We start from the raw sequence: 24,956 nt of genomic DNA, 5'->3' as shown, positions 1-24,956 counted from the left end.
TCACTTATGTTGCCTGATTAGACTTCTTCTCAGCACTATGTGAGTGTGTACAGACTACGCTTGATTGGCATTTCCTTCACCCTACTATTGACATTCTGATTATTACACAGTTGGGCAGCTTCATGTAATTCCCCCCAACATCAACCTGAGCATGAGTTCTAAAAAGCTGAGTTTTGAGTTGGGTGTGCAGAACGTTTAATAATTGAAGTAAAAGATTAAATAATAATAGTTAAATTATTTGAATGAAATATTTAAAGGCCTTAATGCACCCAAAATTGTAACCATTAGTGTCGGTGTAAGCACAACATATAGACCAACACATTAGAAAAACAGCAGCTATGATGCTTTGATGATTCAGACTAATGTAGTATGCTTCATTTGTGCATTCCAAATACTATATATTAAGTTTTGGCAATGTTCAGTAGTAATCTTCTCCCAGTCCTAATGGTAGTAACTCAACTCTAATAATGTTGGTGGAGCATCAAGTCATACGCATGCATAAGTATAGGGTTAGGTAGGGTTGGACAATGTGGTATACAGTGTACTGTAAGACAATATACATATGTCCATTGTCAGATTTGTCCATACTGGCCATTGAGGGCAATGTTGCAAATACAGTGAGCTGGAGTATGTTATGGTAACATTGGATCCTTATATGTGGGTTTTTTCAATGTACTAAAGTACCTTCATCTGTGAGGTCTTTAATTTAGTTACCTAAAAACAGAAGTTTTACCATATCATGATATATATTGATTGTAATGTGAAATGACATCTACCGTCCACAGTAGCATTGATGTTAGGTCATTTATATACTAGAATACATAATGGATTTAATTTATCACTTACAAGTTAATGCAAGGAAAATATGTTTTATTAAATCTCTGTCTCCGTGGAAATTAAAGCAACATTATGTGACTATTTTACCTTAAAGTAACAACTTTAAAATCATTTTGGTGCTACCCTGACTGGTAAAAGGGAGAATTGTGTCTTCTTGTACTATGCAACTAATTGTTTACAGTAGGCTACTATGTTAATTTTGGTGAAACGGGATCATATTTTAATGGAGAAAAGGTTTTCTGGTTTTCCCATCTGATGTCCTTTGGCTGCTTTGCCTCAACTTTGCTATTTCAGAGAGTTTCCTGATGGACAGAAACATTTACTTGTTGCTAAAGTAACGCTAACCGCTAACTGCTGCTAAGAGTAGCTGCCGTTAGCTAGTCAGTTAGCCATGCTGCAAGGACTGGGAGCTTTAGCACCAGGGAAGTGTGTAGGCCTACCGCTGGGAGGATGAAGTTGTCTGGGGGATGCTGGTGCGGAGCGGCGCCAGTGTCATACCAGAACCCTGAGCGAGATAACGGAACCGGCTTTAGCAGCCTTTACGGACTAGTAAGTAGCCTGCTATTAGCTGGCTTGCTATGTCTTGTGTTGCTGCACTTTGTGGCAAAGAAATTGACAAAATAAAGAATCCTACATTATGTTGCTTTAAAGTGTGTGTGTGTGTGTGTATCGTTCAGAGCAACGCTGCCTCGCCTTCGCTCTACAGAATGTGTGTTGGCTTGTCGGCTGTTGGAATGTCTGATGTTCATTTGAGTGGCTCTCTCCCCCGCTATGCGTTTCTCTGCCTGCAGCTAAATGGCAGAGCTTACCTGGATTGAATGGTTTATGCATTATGTATTCCTGATGTTACAGGAGGTTCAACAGGTGAGCTTCAGGCATGGGTTGTGTTAGTGTATGTGTGCTACGGAGACTAGATTAAACCTGGAATCCCCCTTATTTATGCTAAATACATTCTGGGTTTTTTTCTTCTGAGGCCATCTGAACAGCCTCACTTCTTTAGGATATACACTGATTCCACCCAGCATACACCAAAACAGCCCACACTCATTCCCAGGTCGTCAAATACAGTAAGTTAACTTGTGTAACATACTTAACTTACGTATGTAACTTGCGTTAAGTATCAAAAGTAAATTTTGACCCAAACTATGATATTTTCCCAAACCTCACAAAGTAGTTTTGTTGCCTAAACCTAAGTAGCACCAGGGGGTCCTAACCATACGTCCATATGTGACTAGAATGAGAACATAACAAATCTTAATAGAATAGAACATACCAATATAAATAGATTATTTTTTGTTATATTCACTCCAATTCCTTGTGTGAAATAAAGACAGGAAGACATTTTCTTGGCCTAACAGCCATGTCTGTCCAATACAGAAAACAATGTGCACCGTGTGGTTGAATAAAAAAATAGTTTTTATAGAGATTTGAAGTTTAACACGATTTAGTCATGCAATACTCCTGCAGATTACAGGTACTCGACTCCCAGCAGCCCTTGCATCTCTCATGCAGTGCTCCATTATGTTCCAATGACTTCATTTGGCTGCAGTACAGGATAGAGACCTCCCCGGGGTCTTCATCATCCATGACCTCACCTGCTGCATGACAGATGTGTAGAATCGCACCATGTGTGATAACGACAACATAAAGAAAAGATCAGTGTCCACTTCCTCCAAGAATCACATCTTTTAGGATGCAGTGCAACAGAGGAGGTTTTCAGATCCTCTACTTGAGTAAAAGTGCAAATACAACACTCTAAAAGTACTAACGCTTTACTTGTTACTTAAACACACACTGTCATTTTCTGCTACTAGAGATCTCAGTAAGTAAAGTAACTACCTGAAGTAGTGTGGGAGTTGTTGTTTCTGTCAGCTTTCCGTGGTTATGATTCCTTCATTGTTTATCTTTCAGAAGGATTTTACAGAGAGCCAAATTATCCGCAGAAGTCTCCTCCTCTCCAAAAACAAACGGACCTGGTGATTAAAATGGGTAAAAACACTGAATAAAGCAGTTTCACATAAAAAGAAATCTGCATTTCTCCGGCACTGTTCACTAACATTTGTTCAGTTTGTTTTGTTGTCTGATGACAAAATCTTCAACCGGTTATACAGTTAAAAATAATCAAGATCTAAAAAGTATCTATAAAAAGTTAATTTATGACAACTTCTGGCAGACAACCAAAACGCTGACGCATGCTCCAGAACAGACCAAATAAAATGGACAGTTACTTTGATTAAAAATTTCTCTCAAGAAATATTTTTTGGAAACATTTTGGATATTGTAAGTACACAACTCAACAATACTGACAATCAAGCGGATTGATGACATTTTAATGCAGAAATGTTACATAATTCTATCATTAAGTAAAAGTATGTATAATAAGAAAAAATGCTCATAAAGTATAGAAAGTAAAAGTACTCAATGCAGAAACACGTCCCTGTGACACTATAAATAGATACAAAAGCATGATTTCACTGTTGTAGTTGGATGAGCCCATTTTCAACTATTTTGTATCTAGGACTGCTACTAATGTTTATTTTCCTCCTGGATTAATCTACAGATTATTTTCTTGCTTAAGCAATTGATTGTTATGTGACATCAAAACCGTTACTTCGTGAAATCTTCACTATGCTTTGTCCAATCGATAGTCCAAACCTCTAAATTTATTAAGAATACATTTTAAAATAATTAAAAAAGGGAAAGAAACAAAATCATATTTTGAAAGCTGGAATGTTTTTTGCATAAAAAAAAAAAAATTACTGAGAAGATTACCAAGATAACTCAAATTATTTTCTTCCTAATCGATTATTGGAATAATCCTTTCAGCTGTTCCTGGATATACAGCACTGTTGGGTAGTTACATTTATAACAAGCAACACTCTTCATTCGTAAAGCAACTAGTTACTAAAGCTCAAAGGTAATTGTATTGGAGTAAAACATAATATTTCCTTCTAAAATGTAGTGGAGTAGAAGCAGAAAGTGGTACGAAAAGAAAAGACTGAAGTAAATGTACTTAGTTACATTCCACCAACAGAGGCTTTGAAGAGTGCTGTTGAATGTGCAGGCAGGTGTAGCCAGGAGTGTCGGCAAAGAACGAAAATGCACTTAATCTTAAAATAGGACGAGTTTAAGGATTTTCCCCTTTTCTTTTTGGTAAATTTCCAACAACACCATCTCTGGAGATAAAACAAAGACAGCGGGGGAAGATGGCAGTAACGCCTGTGGACATTGTTGTGTGAAAGAAATAAAAGAGCAGCCACAAGGACCAAGGACTGTTAACACTACCTGGTGAAAAAGTGAAAGTTAGGACAGTAAGGAGAGTTTAATATTTTGGGAAGTTAGGATGCTAGTTTAATACATTTTACAAACCTTAGGTAGGATACAAACCAAGCCCTAACCCTAATCACCAAACAGTTGAGTAGTTTCTTGTTATGGTGTGGTGAAGGTGATGACCCAAATGCAGCATGCAGACGATGATTTAAACCAAAAGAGAGCTTTATTTTATAAAAGCTTACAAAAAAAAAAGTAACAAAATAACACTGAGAAACACAGACCAACCCGAGGTAGCGACGATGGGGACACAGGGAAGACACCAGGTAACATCAATGTACGGACTGACAAGAAACTCTGGGGAAGACAGGGATATATAGGCAGACACTAATCACAAGAACGAGACACAGCTGGGAGAGGAAACACAAGGACAGAAAGTAAAACACACACAAGGGGGAATGAAACTTCAAAAATAAAACAGGAAACAGAAAACCAAGATCTTAACATTTCTGTAATTCCGCCCCTGGTGTGTTTTTTAAGATAATCTTTTCGGGCTTTGTTGATTTTATTAGTACAGCCAAAGACAGACAGGAAACGGGCAGGGAGAGGGTACGACATGCAGTAAAGAGCCGCAGGTCTGTTTCAACCTCTCCCAGCAGACCTACAGCACGTAGTCAACCACCAATGTGCAGGAGCAGCAACGGGATCAGATGCTGTCTTGTGTTTATCTGTAAAAACTAACTAAGGATAGCTAAGGGTTTAATAAAGAGTCATAACATAAGAGCTGCATTACACAGCTTTAGTGTGCTAAAAGTGGAGCCGATGTTAGGAGGATCAGATACTGTGTTTCAGTATTAACAATATAGAGAGTCACAGGCTGTGTAGCAACAGCGTGCAGTGTTTGTTCAAGGAAAGCAACTTGCACAAACTTTGAAAAATAGCAAAATCGCGGCTCATCCGGCTCCTTCAGGGCTTATAAAGATACAATGAGGAATATGATTCATGACTATGATATGAGCTGTAGATCATCTTTTGACTGTAACTCACAAAGTTCACAATGAGTCCACTCCAAATGTTAACCAGTTCCACAAGGACATCTTGTCAATACGCCAAGCTCCCCTTTGAACGGATTATTGCTATTCCCATGCTGTCCACTTCATGCTTACTCTAATGCTTAGCAACTGACATTTGCTACCATAACATGGAAACACATGTATGGCTTCAAAACATGACTTGGGGGCCACATTATAACTTGAAAACCCAGGTAATTACATTTTTTATTTAATATCAAAATATACGTTGAGTCAAGTCAACCTATAGCACAACCTCCCTAATCACAAATTTGCCTGAAAGGGCTTTACAATGTGTAGGCTACAGAATACAACACCTTCTATCCGTGGCCTAGTGGAACACCTTCCAAACCAAACACCGGACGGTTGTGAGTTCATTACCAGCGCTGCGTAGACCGTCCATTTAGATAAGGATTAGCTAACAGCATTTTGCCTGTATGCAACCTCATAGAGCCACTAGCAAGGCTTTAGGCTCTTAAACTGGACTCAGACTACAGAAATGTTGGGCTAATTTATCCAAACAATCGGAGCAGAACTCATCGGTCAGTACCGGTGTTAGGCCCAGATTATCTGGTAATGTGAGGGGTTTAAAGATCTAGTCTTAAACCTCCCAAACTGTTAGCAGACTTAAAAAGATTCATTTAAATTATGATTACGTCAGTACTTTCCAAACGCGACAACAATAACCAATTAAAGAAACAAGCCGGAGCAGCTGATGGTGTTGCCAAGCTACACTAAACATCCTAACGATAGCTAGCATACGACTGTCGCTTAAGAATAGACAACCCGCGTTGACCACGTCTCCCCAACCATGTTCGCATCCACCGTTTAGCATTCTGCTTTATTTTTTTCTCACTGCAAAGCATTACTACAGCACGTTGTTACACGACAGCAGTCTCTTTTTTGCTTACAACTGCTTCCCAATGAGATAACGTGAGATCACGTTAGGCGGGGCATTGTTCTGGCACAATAATCTTAATAATATCTGGTAGTGGGTGCATGTTTGAGATTAGAGAGAAGAAAATGTCCATTCTTTCTCCTTATGTGTGGCTAATAGGCTCCTATGGCTAATAGTATTTAGTAGATCACTGAGTGGATACAAGCAATATAAATCATTCTGTATCACAAAGTACAACACTCATATCCATAAAAGTTGCCATTCAAACAAACGCCAAAAACCATCAAATTACAGATGTGTTCAGGGCTGTATTATGATTGTGTGTGAAGTAATCTGGCTCTGTTTTAGATTTAGAGCACGACAGAAGTGATTCAGAGCTCTTTAATAAAGTGGATTGACGGATGGCCAGCAGAGAGGAAGGGGTTTGGGGGTTAATTGAGAGATCAATGTTAGACACTGGAGATGTTCTTCTCTTGTGTCTCAGTATTCATTCAGTGTTCTCCCCTTTTAATCTGGCAAATGCTCAATATTTATTTTGATCTACTATAATGATTTTTAAATATTTGGACCATAAAACAAAATGAATAGACTGCTGCGTTGCCTTGGGCACTGCAGAAGAACTATAACATTGACAGCCTTAGATTAAAGTTTTGCTCTGCAAGAAATACATTTATCTATGTCTCATTCAGTGAAATCAGGAGAGGTTGAAAGAGAGAAGCGTGTTGTCACCCTTGAGGCTGTTGTGGCAAATTAAAGTGGAGTGCTCACCGACTGCTGTTCAGGAGACATCGAAAACCAAACTCCAGAACCTATAAAACATAGTTGAACTGCCAACACTAAAAAAGGCTTTTATGTGATTCTAGGGAGAAATTAAATGGACTGAAAATAATCTTCTCAAAACAAACTGCTAATACTTTGAGGAATAACTAATTTTGCCTCTGAAGGCGACGGCCAATATTTCTGGACCAAGACTTCCTCTTCCGTGCGTCGGTCCGTATTTACGGAGCGTTTAGCAACTTGAGATGCGAGAATGGAATTGGAGTTGAAAGATGACGTCCACGACCGGATTGTTTCACAAGTAGCCAGTTTACACTCAGTCAACAGTTTATTTCTTAGCTAATAAAAAGCTAAATCGTCATCAGACGATAGCTGATGGGTTCAGAGATTGCATTTCGGCCAATGCGTTCTACCTCTCTTGCTCTCTACACGGACTGTTTACCTGCATACAACCAAATCCTGCTCAAACGTGATTGGTCAACATTACTCAAACTACAAAGTGAAACAAGAACTCTCCCGACCCCATGGTCTACAGATTTTGCATTTGTACGCAGATATCTGTGTATAGTGATTAAGGAATACCATGAGCTTCAGCAACATCAAGCTTCATGAAACCAGGAGAAACCTGTTGAAGCAGGCAGGGCTGAAAGTTGTTTGGAAACAAATCGAAACAAATCTAAAGCAACTTGGCTGTCAGGAGATTTTGATGAAAAAACATAGTAACCACAGGACCTTGCCTTTATGTAATTGCTTGTGAACTGATATAATTATGTGCACATTTGCGGTTTGCCTTGTCAGATGAGCTCTCCTCGGATGGAACCTGGATTTACAGGAGGCAACAGGTATGCTGAAGAAATGCCAAGAGTCAAAGAGATCTTTTAATGGTGAAGGATATACAGTCAACTCTGTTTGGTACAGTAACACCCACACAGTGACTTAATGTTTTGTTTATTAATTACTACCTTATGTCTTTGGAAAATATCTGAAAGGTCCATAAGATCAAAGGGTTATCTAATTATACAGTTGGCTTTAGGCACGCGTGGATTAATTGGACATCTGACTCATGTAATTTCCCATTCCATCGCGTCCTTTTCAAAGACTTGTTTAGCCATGACTTGATATTCATAAATATTCAATTGTATCTAATCGTCATCGTCTGGATGCCAATGAACAGCTGCAGAAAAATAGAGACCATTCACAGCCGTCAACAGAGACATAAGCTACGACGACGCCCCCGAACCCCCCCCCCCCAATATTGAACCACCTGTTATCATGGGACAGAAGTCTTATGTCATGTGATGAAAAGTGAGGAAATGCCATGAGCTGATGACGACATTGCTACAGTGATGGTGATGTAGAAGTGTACTCCATGGTGTCAGTACACTGTGACATCACTGTTGGCCCTGGTTACAGAATCAGAATCAGAAATCCTTTATTAGTCCCACGACGAGGAAATGTACCTTGTTACAGCAAAGGAACAAGAAAGTAAAGTGGAGAGTACACAATAATTAAATAGAAAATAATACAGTAAAAGTAGTGTAAGTACACTGTAGTTGAAAAGTTGTAAAAGTGAATATTGCACATAGCAGTGATAATTGCCATGTGCAATATTCACAGTGGTGGAATAGTCTGTTCCTGGTGCGCTGGTCTACCAGGGGCCGTGGTGATCATACAGTCTGACTGCTGCAGGAAGAAAGGACCTACGGTTACAGGTGTAACATACCACATGAGCACCCTGACAACAGACTTTACATTTTGAACCAACTCAAAAGAAATAAATATAGAGTGACTGACTTTCTATCACAGAGGGTGATATTTACTTTTTACTAGTTTGTGTTACAGTTTTTTTTTATTACATCATAGCCGTGAAAGTGAAATCAGACTCTCACAGCGTACAAAATGTGACTTTTTAACAGTAACCTTTAAAATGTAGTTCTGTTTTCCCAAAAATGTAAAAACTTGAAATTGTGGAAACATAAAATAGTGCAACTCACCGCAAATGGAGAGCGTGAGACTGATTTATGGTCCATCAGTTGAAGGAATCTTGGATCTGAGAAGGAGCGAGTAAAGGAGAGAAGAAGAAAATGTGTGACAAGAGAAGTAGCTGAGAAACATACTGGTGCTTCAGGTCCTTCTGTCTCACTGCTGACAAATCTACCTGAGATCATAAATGTTGACAGTGACTGATTAAGAAATACTTTGTAAGTATTTTTGTAGTGATAAAATTCAGCATGACAAAATGTGTTGAGATGCACACTAATGCAAAGCATTAAATTTAATGTGTATACTAAGCATGGAATTTGACCATTAACCTGTTTTGAGCACCACAAATTCCAGTGAAACAAAGATGACGTGGAAGGATTAAGTTATATTCCTTAAAATCTAAATCATATTAAAGCTCATTACTCATTCAGATTTTTTCAGCAAGTGTCATGTGTCTTGCAAGTGTCAAGTGTCCATCTTTCCTGTCTTGAGACCCTACATATGCTTTTCATGTAATGCAGAGGACATATGATTTTGAATTAAGTATTTAACAGGGCTGTCACAATATCAGATTTTCGTCAACATCATAATGAAAATAAACAAATTAACATGGCTATTGTTTGCACAGGCAGAGTCCATGCAGGTAGACAGGCAGGTCGTTCGGCCCAAATGAAAGGACTTATTACAGTCCTGTAACAGCCACAGATACCAGACTTTTTTCTTTCTTTGTCAGAGCATTTGAGTTATTGATTGCTGTCAAGTAAAATGTATTTAAACAAATATAACAGAAAAGTTTAAAAAAAGACATTATCAACCCTAGCTTTAAGGATACCTCCGTCAGTGTCACACAGGAGGTCACTTTGGAAGCACTCGGAGCACAAGACGCAGCCACTGTAGTTACACACGTTAACTAGAAGAAAAGCCTGGGATGTGTCGTGGAGAAAGAAATTGTAATTTGTATGATTTTGTAATTGTAATTTAACAATTTGACTTTCTAACTTGGAAACTCTGAGCCACAGAGGCAGAGTAAGTTAACAAACAACACAGGTTTAGAGCCAGAGCTGATACACCAGAGCGCCAGCTGAATCAAGAACTCAGTTGAGCTCCAGTCAACAAGTGTAATCCACGGGCTAATATTTGGAGTGAAGCCTCTCCTGCACTAAAGCCACTCCAAATAAACTAGAGAGCTCCTTTCAAAGGGATACGTTTTGAAATCTGCTTATCAGCCTGCAGGACTGTAATATAGGGTGAAGAAATACAGAGACAGAGAGCAGGCAGATTATAGAAATATGAAGCCGGAGAGATTAAGTAGAGAGAAAGACTGTATGATAAAGAACTTCTGAGTTTGTGAGATTAGAGACCAGAGGTGAGAGATTTAAAAGGAACGACCGGGAGCTGAGGAGACCGACAACATCACAGACAAGTTAAGACAGAATAATATAACTGTACCCTGAAAACAAACAAAACACGTAATTTAAAATCCGCACTAAGGCCGATAACAGTCAACTCAATGTAGTGAAAGATCTCTTGACCCGACCACGTCCAGACCTGGTTTCAATTATGAGATGTGTGCTTCCACTTTCTGTGAAAGTTTTGCACTGAAATACTGTTAATTAGAAGGACTCATGTTAAAAATACAAACGGCGATGTTAATTCAGTTTAGCTTTTTGTTGGTGAATTTATCTTTAACAATCTTTTTATTTTCTTCTAATTAAAGTAAAGTGGCAAAATCGCTTCAAAGCATGAACCTGAGTGTGTAAAATATGTTAAATCAACTAACCACAAATCAATTTAAAATGTATATGTAGCCGGTCTGCTACTGACACCACGATGGACTCTGCGTTGTGTTGTGTGGAACCAGGAAATAACGATGAGGAGAACATCTGCCTTTTTAACCAGCATTTATTGTCTCAAGGCTCGGAGAGAGGCCTCATCCAGCGCCGAGCAACTCTCTACCCACATGCCTCCTCTCCTCAGCAGAACCCGAAAACAGTCTCCCAAAAGTGGCGCGAACACAGAAAGTGCCAGTTTTAGGAGTATCAAAATAAAAGCATATTTAACAAAATAAGACTCCTCGAAATAAATATACAAAAAAGGAGTATTATTACAATAAAATATGAACAAATGGATGTTTGTGAAATATAAAACATGTTATCATTTATACATCAGTCACACATAATTGGGTGGTGATGGCCTAGTGGTCTAGTGGTATGCCTTCCAAACAAAAAAAAGAAAAGGTCAGGAGTTCAATACCAGACATTGTACCTTTAGCAAGATTCGTATATGTATTTGACTCAAACCTCTTGATCAATCCTAAACCTAAACTAAACTATAACTCTTTTGAAAGCCTTGTTCTTACGCTCTCAAACCCAACATGGAAAACAATAAAGCCAGTTTTATTTGTTACTGTGTACTGTGTACTGTGTGCCCTCCTATTCTGAATTTCTATCTGAATTCTCAGAATTTTTATCAAGTTTAGTCTTTAAAACAGATAAAGTAATTATTGTAGGTGACTCAATTCAATTGGGTTCAGTCAGAATGTACATGAACCAACTCACTGTTTAAACCACACTCTGGACCTTGTTCTGGGATATGGTGTTGAAATTGAAAGTTTATCAGTGTGTCCACATAATCCTCTTTTATCGGACCATTTTTTAATAACTTTTGAAGTCCTGTTACTGGACTACAAGCCAGTAGGCAAAATATCCTACGCTCGATGTTTATCTGAAAGTGCTGTGACTAAATTTAAGGAAGTGATTCCATCAGCACTTAATTCAATACCAGGACTCAATATCAATATAATGGAGGACTCCATTGATAACTTTAGTCCCTCCCAAATTAATCATCTTATTGATAGTGCTGCAGCCTCACTGCGAATAACACTGGACTCTGTCGCTCCTCTAAGAAGAAGATCATAAAACAGAAAAAGAAAGCTCCATGGCTTAATTTACAAATCCGCAAACTAAAACAAAAGTCGAGAAATCTTGAAAATAAATGGAGTTCCACTAAACTGGAAGAATCTCGTTTAGTCTGGTTAGATCATCTTAAAACGTATAAGAAGGCTCTCCGTAATGCCAGAGCAGCTTATTACTCTTCCTTAATAGAAGAAAATAAGAACAACCCCAGGTTTCTTTTCAGCACTGTAGCCAGGCTGACAGAGAGCCACAGCTCTACAGAGCCTTCTGTTCCTATATCTCTCAGTAGTGACGACTTCATGAGCTAAAATTATAATTATTAGAGACTAAATTAATTTCCTCCTGCCCTCAATTGGTAATGACTTAACTTCATTTTAAAAAACATCTGTAACTCCTGAAATATATCTAGACTGTTTTACTCCAATCAAACTTAACCAACTAACTTCAACAATCTCATCGTCTAAGCCATCAACCTGTCTTTTAGACCCGATTCCAACTAAACTGTTTAAAGAAGTTTTAACCTTAATTAACACTTCGTTATTAAATATGATCAACCTGCTCTATTATCTGGCTACGTACCACAATCCTTTAAAGTAGCTGTAATAAAACCACTTCTTAAAAAGCCTAGTCTTGATCCAGAGGTTTTAGCCAACTATAGGCCGATATCTAACCTACCCTTTCTCGCTAAAATCCTTGAGAAAGCAGTTACAAAACAGTTATGTGATTTTGTACATAATAATAGTTTATTTGAGGTTTTTCAATCTGGATATAGAGTTCATCATAGCACAGTGACAGCACTGGTGAAAGTTACCAATGACCTTCTAATGGCATCAGACAAAGGACTTGTCACTGTTCTTGTCTTGTTAGACCTCAGTGCTGCTTTCGACACTGTTGATCAGGATATTCTACTACAGAGACTGGAACATTGTGTTGGCATAAAAGGAACCACACTAAGCTGGTTCAAGTCCTATTTATTTGAGCGATCTCAATTTGTATGTGTAAACGATAAATCCTCCATGACAGTCAAAGTCAGTCTTGGAGTTCCGCAGGGTTCTGTACTTGGACCTATTCTATTCACCTTATATATGCTTCCTTTGGGCAATATTATAAGGAACCACTCTATAAACTTTCATTGTTATGCGGATGATACCCAATTATATCTATCAATTAAACCAGATGAAACCAATCAATTAGCTAAACTTCAAGCATGCCTTAAGGACATAAAAACTTGGATGTCTAGCAACTTTTTGATGTTAAACACAGACAAAACTGAAGTTATTACACTTGGCCCTAAACGCCTCCGAAACGCATTTTCTAATGACATAGAAGCTCTGGATGGCATTAATTTGGCCTCCAGCATCACTGTAAGGAATCTTGGCGTCATCTTTGATCAGGATCTGTCTTTTAACTCCCACTCTTCAGTTGATCCAAAATGCAGCGGCACGTGTATTGACAAGAACAAGGAAACGGGATCATATTACTCCTGTATTAGCTGCTCTGCATTGGCTCCCAGTAAAATACAGAATATAATTCAAAATGCTTTTCCTGACTTACAAAGCAATTAATGGTCAGGCTCCAGCATATCTTAAAGATCTCATAGTATCTTATAAACCAACTAGAGCATTGTGCTCCCAGACTGCAGGGTTACTTGTAGTTCCTAGAGTATAGAGTTCTAGAGTACAATGGGAGCCAGAGCCTTCAGCTATCAAGCTCCTCTCCAGTGGAACCAGCTTCCAGTTTGTGTTCGAGAGGCAGACACATATAAGAGCAGGCTAAAAACTTTCCTTTTTGATAAAGCTTATAGTTAGGGCTGGCTCAGGTTTGCCCTAGATCAGCCCCTAGTTATGCTGCTATAGGCTTAGACTGCCGGGGGACACCTCCCTGCTCTCCTCCTTCTCTTCCTCTCTCCTCCCCTCCCTCTCTTCTTTTCCCTCTCTATCTGTATGCATTTATGTAAATATATGTTACTAACTCATCATCCGGGGCATCATCCCTGGAGTTTCTGTGTCTCTCATGTGGCAGGTTGCCACTGATAAAGTTTACGTCAGGATCAGGAATCGTGGCTGTGCCTGCTGCCCTGGTCCTGCTGGACACCGGGAAGCCTTTTTGACATTATCCTGGATTCATCCAAACTTTCTCTTTTTCAACACAACATCATTTCTGTCAAATGTTGTATTTGTACTATGTTGTTTATTCCTGTACATACGACATCTATTGCACGTCTGTCCGTCCTGGGAGAGGGATCCCTCCTCAGTTGCTCTCCCTGAGGTTTCTTCCATTTTTGCCCCTTTAATTATGGGGTTTCTTTTAGGAAGTTTTTCCTTGTGCGATGCGAGGGTCTGAGGACAGAGGGTGTCGTATCCTGTACAGTCTGTAAAGCACACTGAGACAAATGTATAATTTGTGATATTGGGCTATACAAATACATTTGGTTTGATTTGATTTGATATGTGCAACCGCAACAGCAAAACAAATTTAAAAAATGTCCCTGTTTAGTGTTTGATCCAGGTTGCCCAGGGTCTGTTCATTGTTCTGTTGGTGGCACTTAAGAAGAAAGAGAAAAGGAGGTTTTTAACTCTACGGTGGAAGAGTCATAGAGATGTTCAGGTGTGCCTCTCCAAAATGCACACACATGCTCACACACATCATAAAACACTACAAGGAGGGAGAAAGGAAGCCTGTCAAAACAGCATGCAAAGGTTGTTATTACTTCCATGACCCATTTGAATGTGTGTATGTACATTTGTGTGTGTTAGAAAAGGTGGCACAGGAATGCCAGTGAGATTTGGCCCATCGTACTGGCACCAGGCGCCATCATCACTATGATGAGCTGATGACTGAAGTGTGTGTGTGTGTGTGTGTGTGTGTGTGTGTGTGTGTGTGTGTGTGTGTGTGTGTGAGTTTGTGTGTGTGTGTGTGTGTGTGTGTGTGTGTGTGTGTGTGTGTGTGTGTGTGTGTGTATGCAATGGTGTTGGATACCAGAAAAATGCAGAGAGAAAGTGCTGAGTGATGTAAAAGTGTAGGTGTCTCCGGTTTAAGCCAACTAAGGATTAGAAAAGAATGAATGAATTCATGTAGTACAGCTGGCACACAGGTGATGAAGCACGTCACTCTATATAAATGCATGATACATCATCTAAATATACAATAGTGAGCCCTCTCTTTGATATGAATGCCTTCTCTATCATTTGTCAAATTTATATTCCATCTGACATTATGTTCATGTGCCATTGTATTTAGAAGAAACACACCATGGTGATGGTTCAGATGTTTTTCCAAACAGGGAAACAGTAGTCAATGACCACACCTATTTGAATCACTGTAAAAAATTTCAGAAATGGGCAGCGATGCCAAGGTCTGGAAGCAGAGAATGATGATGGAAGAAATCTGTGGTATCATTTGAACAAAGATGACATTTCTTTAACTTAAACCCAGATGAGCAAGAATCTTATGAACGTTTGCTCTATTTGTCATTTTGTGGGTATCACTTTACCCAGACGGTGGACATTTTTAACAAAGCTCTTGTGCTGCTGTTGAATGTTGGCCTCCAGTTACACAGTTTGGACTGACATCTAAATATATCTGAATCAATGTAATATAAAGGTAGACTTGGACATCTGTTTATGGGTGAGCATGACCATCCTCCTTGTAGGAGTATTTACCTTCAACATGGAGGAAAACTTACAAACTGAAAGCTTTGATTTGTTTTAACGGTGTTTTGTCCAACACAAGCCAGTGCTTGTGAGCGCTGTACCGTTTTACTTGGGTACATTAAGTTCTGTTGATAATTTTATAATGAATTAGTTCTTGTCTGCTTTTCCCTTGACTCTTTAAACCATGATTTTAAAGAGAAACCCTCTCCCAGCATCTCTGAAGGCCTTCACACCCTCAAAAGGTTATAAAAGCTGAAATTAAGTTTTCATTTTTTAAGTGCCAATCTTGTTCTAGCCTGTCCTGTAGCTCGGTTCTAGATATAAGCGGTAATAATCAAAGGCGCGCCAAAATAAAACTCCTCAGCTACAAGTACTTCCAAAAGTCCTTATTTGGGAATTTATACTTTTTTCTTAATTGTTCAAAGGACATAAATTGATCTCCGTTAAATAAATCCCAATTCACAATCAACAATTCCCAATTTCAGTAAATAAAAAGATAAAAAAGTACATGAAGGGTTGTATAATGCCATAGTGACGTTTTAGGTGTAAAAGCAGGATTGGAGCATTTTACGTGAGATTCTTCATGCTTCCTGTGAAAAGGTCAGAAAGGGATTTTTTATAAGGGATAACGATTATGAGGATATGTAAAGTGTTTTGCTATACATCCAAATTGAAGCTTGTTCAGCCGTCATGTATAGGTTTGATAACCGTTCCAAACAAAAAGCGTAATGATACCAGTATATATGGGGAAGACCTCGGCCTCCGCGTAATGTTTTGTCCAATTTGTGTGTTTTTACCAGCCCATAAATAGTTGTTTACAGCTTGTTATATTTTGATGATCAATTGTAAAACGTACCGTGGAAACATTACTTGCACAAACCAAGGACAAGTACAAGACATGCAGTGAGACGGGATTGGCAGGAGGCTGGTGAATTGCTAGAATCAACTGAAATAACTCACATACTTCAATTTCCTCTGCTGCGTCTCTTCTCTTTAGTATTACTGAAGCATTACATTGTCATTTTTTGGGAGGGAAAGTATATGGGGGAGGTAGTGAAAACAAAAAGAAGAGAAAAAAACAAACAACTCTTCAGCTGCTCCAACAGGCTGTTTCTAAATGTTTTACAAGCTTTGGCTTGTGTAACGAACATGAATGGCTTCGGCTCTTTTTTCTCTAACTGCAGTAAACTAAATAAAAGTGGGCACAATAACAAAAGAGCTCTGGTACAAAAGACCTATTCATATAGATTTGTTTAGAATTTGACTCCAGCAACAAATGAGCAAGTCAGTGACTTAAGTGTTTCCAAATGTTCGCAACAAGATCAAACCTATTACACAGTCAACATGCAAAATGACTCGTATTTACCCGTTCCATGCCACCAGTCATGTTATGAAAATCCCAGACTTTACATTTCTACATGACAAAAACTGTCTTCAATCCTGACACAGACACACAGATGAGGTATGGTGCCACGGTGTTTCAACACTGCAGGTATTAAGTTTAGTATCAGGGCTTAAAGGACAATTGGACTGTTAAAACCTTCCCATCCTGCTGGATTCACTGTAATGTTATCCAGGCAGCTCACATGAATGATACTGACTGCCTGCCAACTTTTTTAAAGTACGTGTCAGTATGTGTAGCTGCTAGCACAGGCTCCGTATATATAGGCGGATTATAATAATTGGCTAATATGTATTCAAAAACTGTAATGTACCACGAGAGAGAGAGAGAGAGAGAGAGAGAGAGAGAGAGAGAGAGAGAGAGAGAGAGAGAGAGAGAGAGAGAGAGAGAGAGAGAGAGAGAGAGAGAGAGAAAGGTGGAGGGTTGGGAAGGTGAAGAGAAAAACAGTCAGAGCGGGTAAAGAGAAAGAAAACAGCGATAGAGAGAGGAAAAGAAAGACACAAAGAGGAGTGTGAAAGCAGAAAAGTGATAATGTTTCCAGCAGGGTTGCCTGTGTGAAACGGAAATCAGGAGTCTCAGAGAGCGAAGGAGGGAGAGGAGATAAATGGAGGAGGTGAAGGAAGGAGCGTAGGTGTAGGAGGGGATGGAGAAGCAGCATTCCTGACTGCACAGTTACAGAACGGGACGAGAAAGAGGGAAAGAAGTTAATCTGAAACCCAGATGCCTTAAGGACCAACAGAGGGTCAAACCTATCTACACACACACACACACACACACACACACACACACACACACACACACACACACACACACACATAGAACTCCATCCTCTCTCCTGCTCTCTCGTTCACAGACCTTGGAAACTCGGTACAAGTCAGCAAACACCCACCAGGCTTCAACATCAACTGGATACTTTTTTTACGTCTGTTTTTCTTGTAAAACTGTGACTTTCCAGCCTGCTGTGAAAACTAAAGGAATTGTTTTGGGGTCTATTTTGCACTTCAACTGTTTCTTCTTTCCCCTTCTGGAGTTATTTCCAGGTGAGTCTCTTGTGGTTTTTATAATGAGAACTTGTTGAATGCTCCCAGATGTAAAAGTAACTTTAACAGAGGCTGTTTGTGTTGAGCTTTGTTAGTTTTCTGTTTCTGGTTTTAATGCAGAGATGCTTATTTAAAATGTCTCTTTACATGTTGATGCAACAGCCCCAGCATTTGCATTGATTGAGTGTCTTTTTCAGAAGTTGATGTATGGCTGATGACTAATTGTCCTCATTTAAAAGTGACAGTTAAATAACTTGAGGTTGTTTAATGAGTGTCAAAAGATTTCAAAGGTGACAGTTTTAGAGCCATATTTGTCTTTGCGACTTGGAGGAATGTCGTCTCACTTTGAAATGTTGATGATCTGATTTCATATCGCCTGTCATGTTGTGACAGATGTGGTTTGCGTCACAGTAACTCATCTGTGGATTCACTTGTGTTAAGTGGAATTAGCAGGAGAGAACAGTCTGTTTACTTTGGTCTACTGAGCAAGTCTTTGTCCACAACTATTGGGAAAACTGTAATATAGAGCTCTTCTTCAAAAGCGCTTCTACTTTTCTGGCATATATGTAACATACTTTTGCCCACAACCCACCGTAAAAAGGCTTCCCATGTGATTCAAAGATCATCTGAAGATTGCAAATATTTCTAATTGATTGAATATTCTGTGTGCAAGACAAAGAAATCTCTTTCAAACGCAGCCTGTTCCTGGGAACCTTTGTTTACTACAACCAGGTCCATTAGCGAAGTGCAATTCAATAATGATGGTGCCATTTAGGCAACCCGACGCTCAGTTTCAATACTTTTTAAGTATTTATTAGCTACACACATCTTTGATTTACTAAAAGGGGCTTTCAGTAATTATAAGCAACAGACAAAATAAAGCTTGCTGAACTTTGCCTAGACAGTACAAAGTATTTTAGATTTGCTTAAAAGCCACCTGATCGCTCTCCGTGCCACTGCAGCAAGCCTTGCTCAAACTTTGAGAGATTTACAGCCATTACCTGGAAAGGAATTCTCAAAGGAATCTGCACATTACATTTAAGTGACTAATTAACCTCCAGTACGAGGATTTTGTTTCTCACCCCACATATTCATAATTTTACCCTTATACGTTTTGTAAGTGGACTCTGTTTACCCTCAGCAGTCTCTAAAGACGATGATACATGTATGTCACTATGTAATACATGTAAATAAAGTACCATACGCCGGAATAACTTAAATATAAATGATCAAAGATACGTTTGTCAATCATTAAACATAATGTTTCAACTTGCTGAAATATGTGGAAAGACATTTCTGAATGTGTGTATATGGGCAGCACATGATATTAAAGACTTGCATGAAAACATGTGGTAATCACATTGTAGTCTTCAATGGACATGTGTTATCTTGAATAGAGCAGCTGTGACTTGGCTGGCAGTCATTGTAATGCTTTTGACAAAAAGATGTATTGGCCTGACTCAGACATTCTTAAAGGGATACACCATGTATTAAAGAGACTGGTTGGGCTTTTGATCTGTTTTAAGTGATTAAGTTTAGACAACAAACTTTGCCATGTGTGATTGGTAAATTATTGACTGGTGGTGCTGCATGCTAGCTGAAGCCGCACCGGACGTCTCAAAAAAAAAACACATGGTAATGTTTTTCGTCACTGCGACTATTATTCCGATTATACTAGTGAGTTTTAGGCTGTGAGATATGTTATGTCTTGCTCAAGTAGGAAACTGTGTAGGTGACTCTTCCATAGTTACTTATGTGCCAGCATAAGCACTCAAAGAACCTACCCAATGCCCTTAATAGTGTGGCAATTTCTCTCTGTTAAACTTCCACCTTTTCCTCCATTGAGTGATATATCATAGCAGTAAAAACACAGTTGTAATTAATACCATAGACAATGACTGGGGCTGGGACATAATGGAAGAAAGTTATCAATTATGTGCTTTTCCTGCTATGACAAGTAAAAATGTCTGGCAAGAAAAGGCCGATTGTACGACAGATATGGATTTAACTAGAGTGTTTGTTCAAAACATACATTTTTCTATTTGAGACACTTAGAAAGCTCCTCCAATAGTGTGAGATGGTCAATAAAAAGGTAAGTGCCCAAAGTGCTTTAGCGTCATTCTAAACACATTAATTACATTGACATTAATTAAAATCTCTCCTTAGCTAGCTAGTAGTAGGAAGCCAGTAGAAGCCATTGGGAAATTCTGGCACTTTATTAATCTAGGTCTTAATATCATAGATTTTGCTATATTAGGTTAGCATAACATTGTACTCACCTCCATTAATGTAGACATAGCAGACACACGCACCGCACATATATATCAATGATCTGTCATCGGTGTGAGGATGAGGAAATCCAGATGCATGCTGACGACACAGTCATGTACACTCATGGGAGTGATGCTGAAGAAGTGGCCACTGAGCTCTCATTAACGCTTCTGAAAATTGCTAAATGTCTGAGTGACTTGTGTCTTACCTTGAATATAACGAAAAAGGTGACAAAGTAGTTTTACTTATAAACAAAACAAACCGTGTATCCGCAGGTTGGTGTTAATGGACAAACAATCTAAAACATTAATCAGGTTAAATGTTTGGTTTGATCTTGGATTCCAGTTAAGACATATCAAAAACATGAGTAAACATTTAAATATAACATTGTCATTGGAAAGTCATTAACAATAGAAACACTAAAAACATTTTATGCGTGTTATTATTTTTCAAATAGTTTTTGTATATCCTGCTGGTCCCAGGCCAGTAAGACTGTTCAGAAACCAACAGAGATTCTTTTTAAACAAGCCTTAAAAGTTTTTGATAGAAATGAATTTATTCGCATAACATATTGTTCAAATACAACTTCTTTAGTTTTGAATGTCTCAAGAGCTTTTTTCTACTCTGAGCACATGAGCAGAACTTCTCGACGTTGTTGACACTTTGATCGTGATTCATCTTTTTTGATAAAAAATAATTGTCATTTTACAGTTGCACTGGATGAATGCGCTGATATTTATAAGTTGATGTGTGCTTGTAGATTTGCCTGTATAATTGTTATTGTGATAGAGACTGTAATGTTGCATGTAAATGAATGGTTTTAGTGTCTGTTGATTGTTCTGTGTACCTGCCAAGGGACTGCAGATAGAAATGAGTTTATAGCTAAATCTGACATAAATCTTCTCTTTGAGATTAAGGTTTTTGTATGCATGGTCCTTGTTTAATAAAGACTAATAATGTCAGTTCTCTACCAGATATATGTTTTACCTATTGTTGCTGTGGTTTTGCTACTATAACCATAGGTTAGCATAACATCCTTCTCACCAACATCATTGCAGACTTAGTTAACACAAGCGCTCCGCTAGAAACAACGTCAACAATGCAGCCAAGGAAATACAAAGCGAGTTGCTTCCCAGGCCATATCATGTCGAACCTAATCACCAAAGCTTAATTAGCTCCATTGTTCTGCTGTTTGTTTTGCTGGTGGCACAAGTGTAAGTGCTGGAGATCTTAACACCTTGGTCAGTGAAACCAAAACTAAACTAGAACGACACTTGGAGAGAGCAGATCTCCGGCAATTAAGGCAGTTTCTATAAGTGACAAGTAATGTGTGTGTCCACCCTGTGATTCAGATCCGCTCTAAAGTTTAATGGGTTTTTCCTTGGCCCAATGCTACAAACTACCACCAAGTTTCATGAAAAGTATTTTCAGTAATATTGCTGACAAACAAACCATCAAACAAACCATCAAACAAACCATCAAACAAAACCAAAAACATACCCTCTTTGCAGAGGTAATAAATATCTAGATACCACAAGATATGAGTGGAACATATTAGCTTGTTGTTTATTTGTTTATCTACACTGCAAGTTACATTGCTATGAGAAAGTTTCAGGCTTCTTCTCAAATCAAACGTTCCCATGAGATAAATTGAGTTTAATGAAGCCCAAAAGGCAAATACACAACTGTTTATTATCAAGATATCCATCTTCTTTTTGTATATTCCTTTATGGTGCAGTTACAGCCTTTCCTGTTTCTGCTCATTAAATATTGTTTTTGCTTCCTTTCTTTTCTGTTTGTGACAGCATGACTCCTTGTGTTGTTCAGTCACTGATCAAGTTCAAAAGTACACCACAGAAGAAGTGGATGATTGTAAAATGTAAAGAAAGATCATATAGAACAAAACAAAGGAGTGAATGATGAATTTTGGCAAGACTTTGAGTAAAACCACCATGTGCCAGTGAACATATGATTTTGATAAGCGGGAGTGCTCTGGCTCTTTCACTGGAGGTACTTTATCTCTGTCAGGTGGGAGTCTGGGGGGTACTAAGTGATTTCATTGTACAGGGACACCCTTTTCTCGTCTTATCTCTCCTCATCTGTTTTCTCTTTCTATGCTGATGTCCTCTCCTCCTCTATCATTCCTCCCTTCCCTTCCTCTCTAATTTCCTTTACTGTCTGCTCAGTCTCCAAAGTGCTAACACAGGAGATCTGGTGAAGCCATTATAGGAGAGCAGGAGCAGAGAACTAGCTGGCTGACAGTGTTTACCTGTGATCACCCTAACCCTCAACACTTCAGACAGACTGAATGGACACCTTTATTGCTCCGTAAAGTCAAGGTAGAAGCTATAGCAGTAACAGGTTTTAGTTTTCTACCTGAGACATATTATAAGTGCGGTTCACTGAAGATCACTGAAGATCACCTAATAAAATACATTCAATATCCTTTCAACATGTCATTGAAATTATAGAACTGATTACCACATTTACAAGGACAATATGGGACATTCATTGTGAGCCATAGGTATAGTATATCCTATGACCAATGTCAGCTACTGGCTTTTTAAGTTAAGTTATGTGAAGTATGAATTTTTATGATGTTGGACACAAGCTGGCAAAGTCATTAGAAACACGAGGGCACACGTTCAAGCTCACGTGACACAAAGCATCCCTCCTGCTGCTGGAGTATCCTTGACCACAACAATGAGCGTCTGTTCTGTAGTTGACCCTGACCTCTGAGGACGCGGATCAATAGATTTTTGTTATCACAGCGGTAATTAATGCACAATTGCACACACAGTATCAACAGCAAATGTTTATATTTTGAGAATGAAAGTTCCTTCTTGAACTTGTAGTTTGGCACAATAATCTTAATTTAAAGATGTTGTAATCTATACTTCAAATTAACAATAACTCTTTGTGTAATTGTGTAAACATGTCTTTGTAAAAGGTAATCACTCGTAGAGTGCAAACAACAAGTGAAAAATAATGCGTGTATCCAATCCTGACTTGGATCCACTCGGGGTCTTTCCTACAAATTTGAGGAAAGATTAGACAGTTGTTTTTCCCGTAATCCTGCTGACCAACATAATCGAAAACATAACCTCCTTGGCGTAGGTATTATCACTCCACTCGGCAGCTGCCCTCAGCTCTACCAAGTACAGAGTCTTTCGGCTGTTGGTTCTGTGCACTACCTTCCCAGCAACAAATGTCAAACGCACAAAGTTGGCTACAGGTAACATTTAGCTACAGGTAACATTTAGCTACAGGTAACATTTAGCTACAGGTAACATTAGCAGTTGAAGAGCCAGATAATTTCCCAGGAGTTGGTAGAGACCAAAAACAAAACTAAAAGGAGAGTGAATATTTTACTGGAAGGTGATAAAACGTCAATGTTGTGTTCACAGCTCGTCGCCCCCAATTGGTCGAATGAGGTAATGCAGGTTAGCTTTTTTCAGATATTTCAAATGCATGTCATGGTCATCTCGTAATGACGACCGCAAGATACGGTTAAAAGCTCAACAAAAAGGTAGTTAGTAACTACCATTCGCTCATTCGCTCTGACATCATCACATTGTTACATTGGACAGCCAACATGTCCTTGGCTTTCACCTTGTGGACCCTCGTACTAAAGAAACATGGTTTTCTTGGCATTGAGATTGTTCCATTTGTTATTCTTCTCACCAGTTGTCAGTTTTTACAATCTGAAAATAATCTTTCAGTTGGAACAATTCATTTACTCTGAACTGTCACCACTGAAATTAACGGTGAGCCTGACTGACCTCTATGTAGTCTAATATGTTTCTCAGATTAGGAAGTCCAAAAGCACACACACACACACACACACACACACACACACACACACACACACACACACACACACACACACACACACACACACACACACACAGCTGTTAGGTGAATTAGCCTTGCTGTGAGGAGAAAACACAGAGATAGAAGTGGAAACCAGAAACCCCAAACTGGCCTCTAATGACTTCAAAGTATGTATGTGCGTTACTTGGTTCTACCTGTGAATGCTTCTGTGTGTGTGTGTGTGTGTGTGTGTGTGTGTGTGTGTGTGTGTGTGTGTGTGTGTGTGTGTGTGTGTGTGTGTGTGTGTGTGTGTATGTAATGTTTTTAAAGGCATGTTAACATTTAAACAAACATAGTGAGTGCCAAACCACCTGGCACTGCAGCAAACCACAAGTGCCCATGTTAAGTGGTTATTTTCCACTCTACTGTCAGTGCTGTATTGTATTGTGTTGTATTGTACAGTATTTGTGTAACGGAGTGTAACTTTGAGTCATTAATCCCCAATGCAGACAGATTTAACACACTGGGTACCCCTTGGTGTTACTTAGATTTAGGCAACTACTTGATTATGTTAAGGAAAACACGGTTTGGGTTCAAATCAGTACGTACGTTAAGTATGTACAGCATTATGTAATGTAAGCATTACATAAGTTAACTTATATACTTAAAACAAGTCAACATTGAGTTTTGGCTTCACACAGGAAATGAACAGTGATCTCCTGGGGGAAAGTCCTGTGTTTGCTTGACCCATCCGTCCACCCTCACTGTCCTCACCCCTGTGCAAAAAGTGAGTTACTTGAAAGCCCGGTGCGTCCACAGACACTAAAGGGAGCCTTGTGTGTTGGTATCAGATGCCGAGGGGCGTAACAAAACGTTGGTATTTGACTATCTGGGAATGAGACGAGGCCGGATATTTTCCTCAAGAGTTGTTGGAGATCAAAAACACGCAAAGGAATTTTGCTCCGTATCTGCTGGATGTTTAAATAAATAATAACACTATTAGACTTGTACAAGATACAATCCACCA

The 24,956-nt window shown here is 38.9% G+C and overlaps 1 long non-coding RNA gene across 2 annotated transcripts; it reads right to left on the bottom strand.

The window, feature by feature from the left end:
* Positions 1-2,232: 2,232 nt before the first annotated feature.
* LOC115014893 (uncharacterized) lies at positions 2,233-4,452 on the bottom strand. Of its 2 annotated transcripts, none has more exons than XR_003832952.1 (3): positions 4,396-4,452; positions 2,677-2,810; positions 2,233-2,435 (listed from the first exon to the last, which is right to left on the bottom strand). It is a non-coding gene; the product is annotated as an uncharacterized LOC115014893 (long non-coding RNA). The 2 variants fall into 2 exon arrangements; XR_003832953.1 differs by having other exon boundaries at positions 4,392-4,451.
* Between the last annotated feature and the right edge of the window lie 20,504 nt (positions 4,453-24,956).

This window comes from Cottoperca gobio, chromosome 10 (assembly GCF_900634415.1).
Source record: "Cottoperca gobio chromosome 10, fCotGob3.1, whole genome shotgun sequence".
Lineage (NCBI taxonomy): Eukaryota > Metazoa > Chordata > Actinopteri > Perciformes > Bovichtidae > Cottoperca > Cottoperca gobio.
Note: the sequence above shows the minus strand (reverse complement) of the source record. Positions and strands in the feature narration are given on the sequence as shown.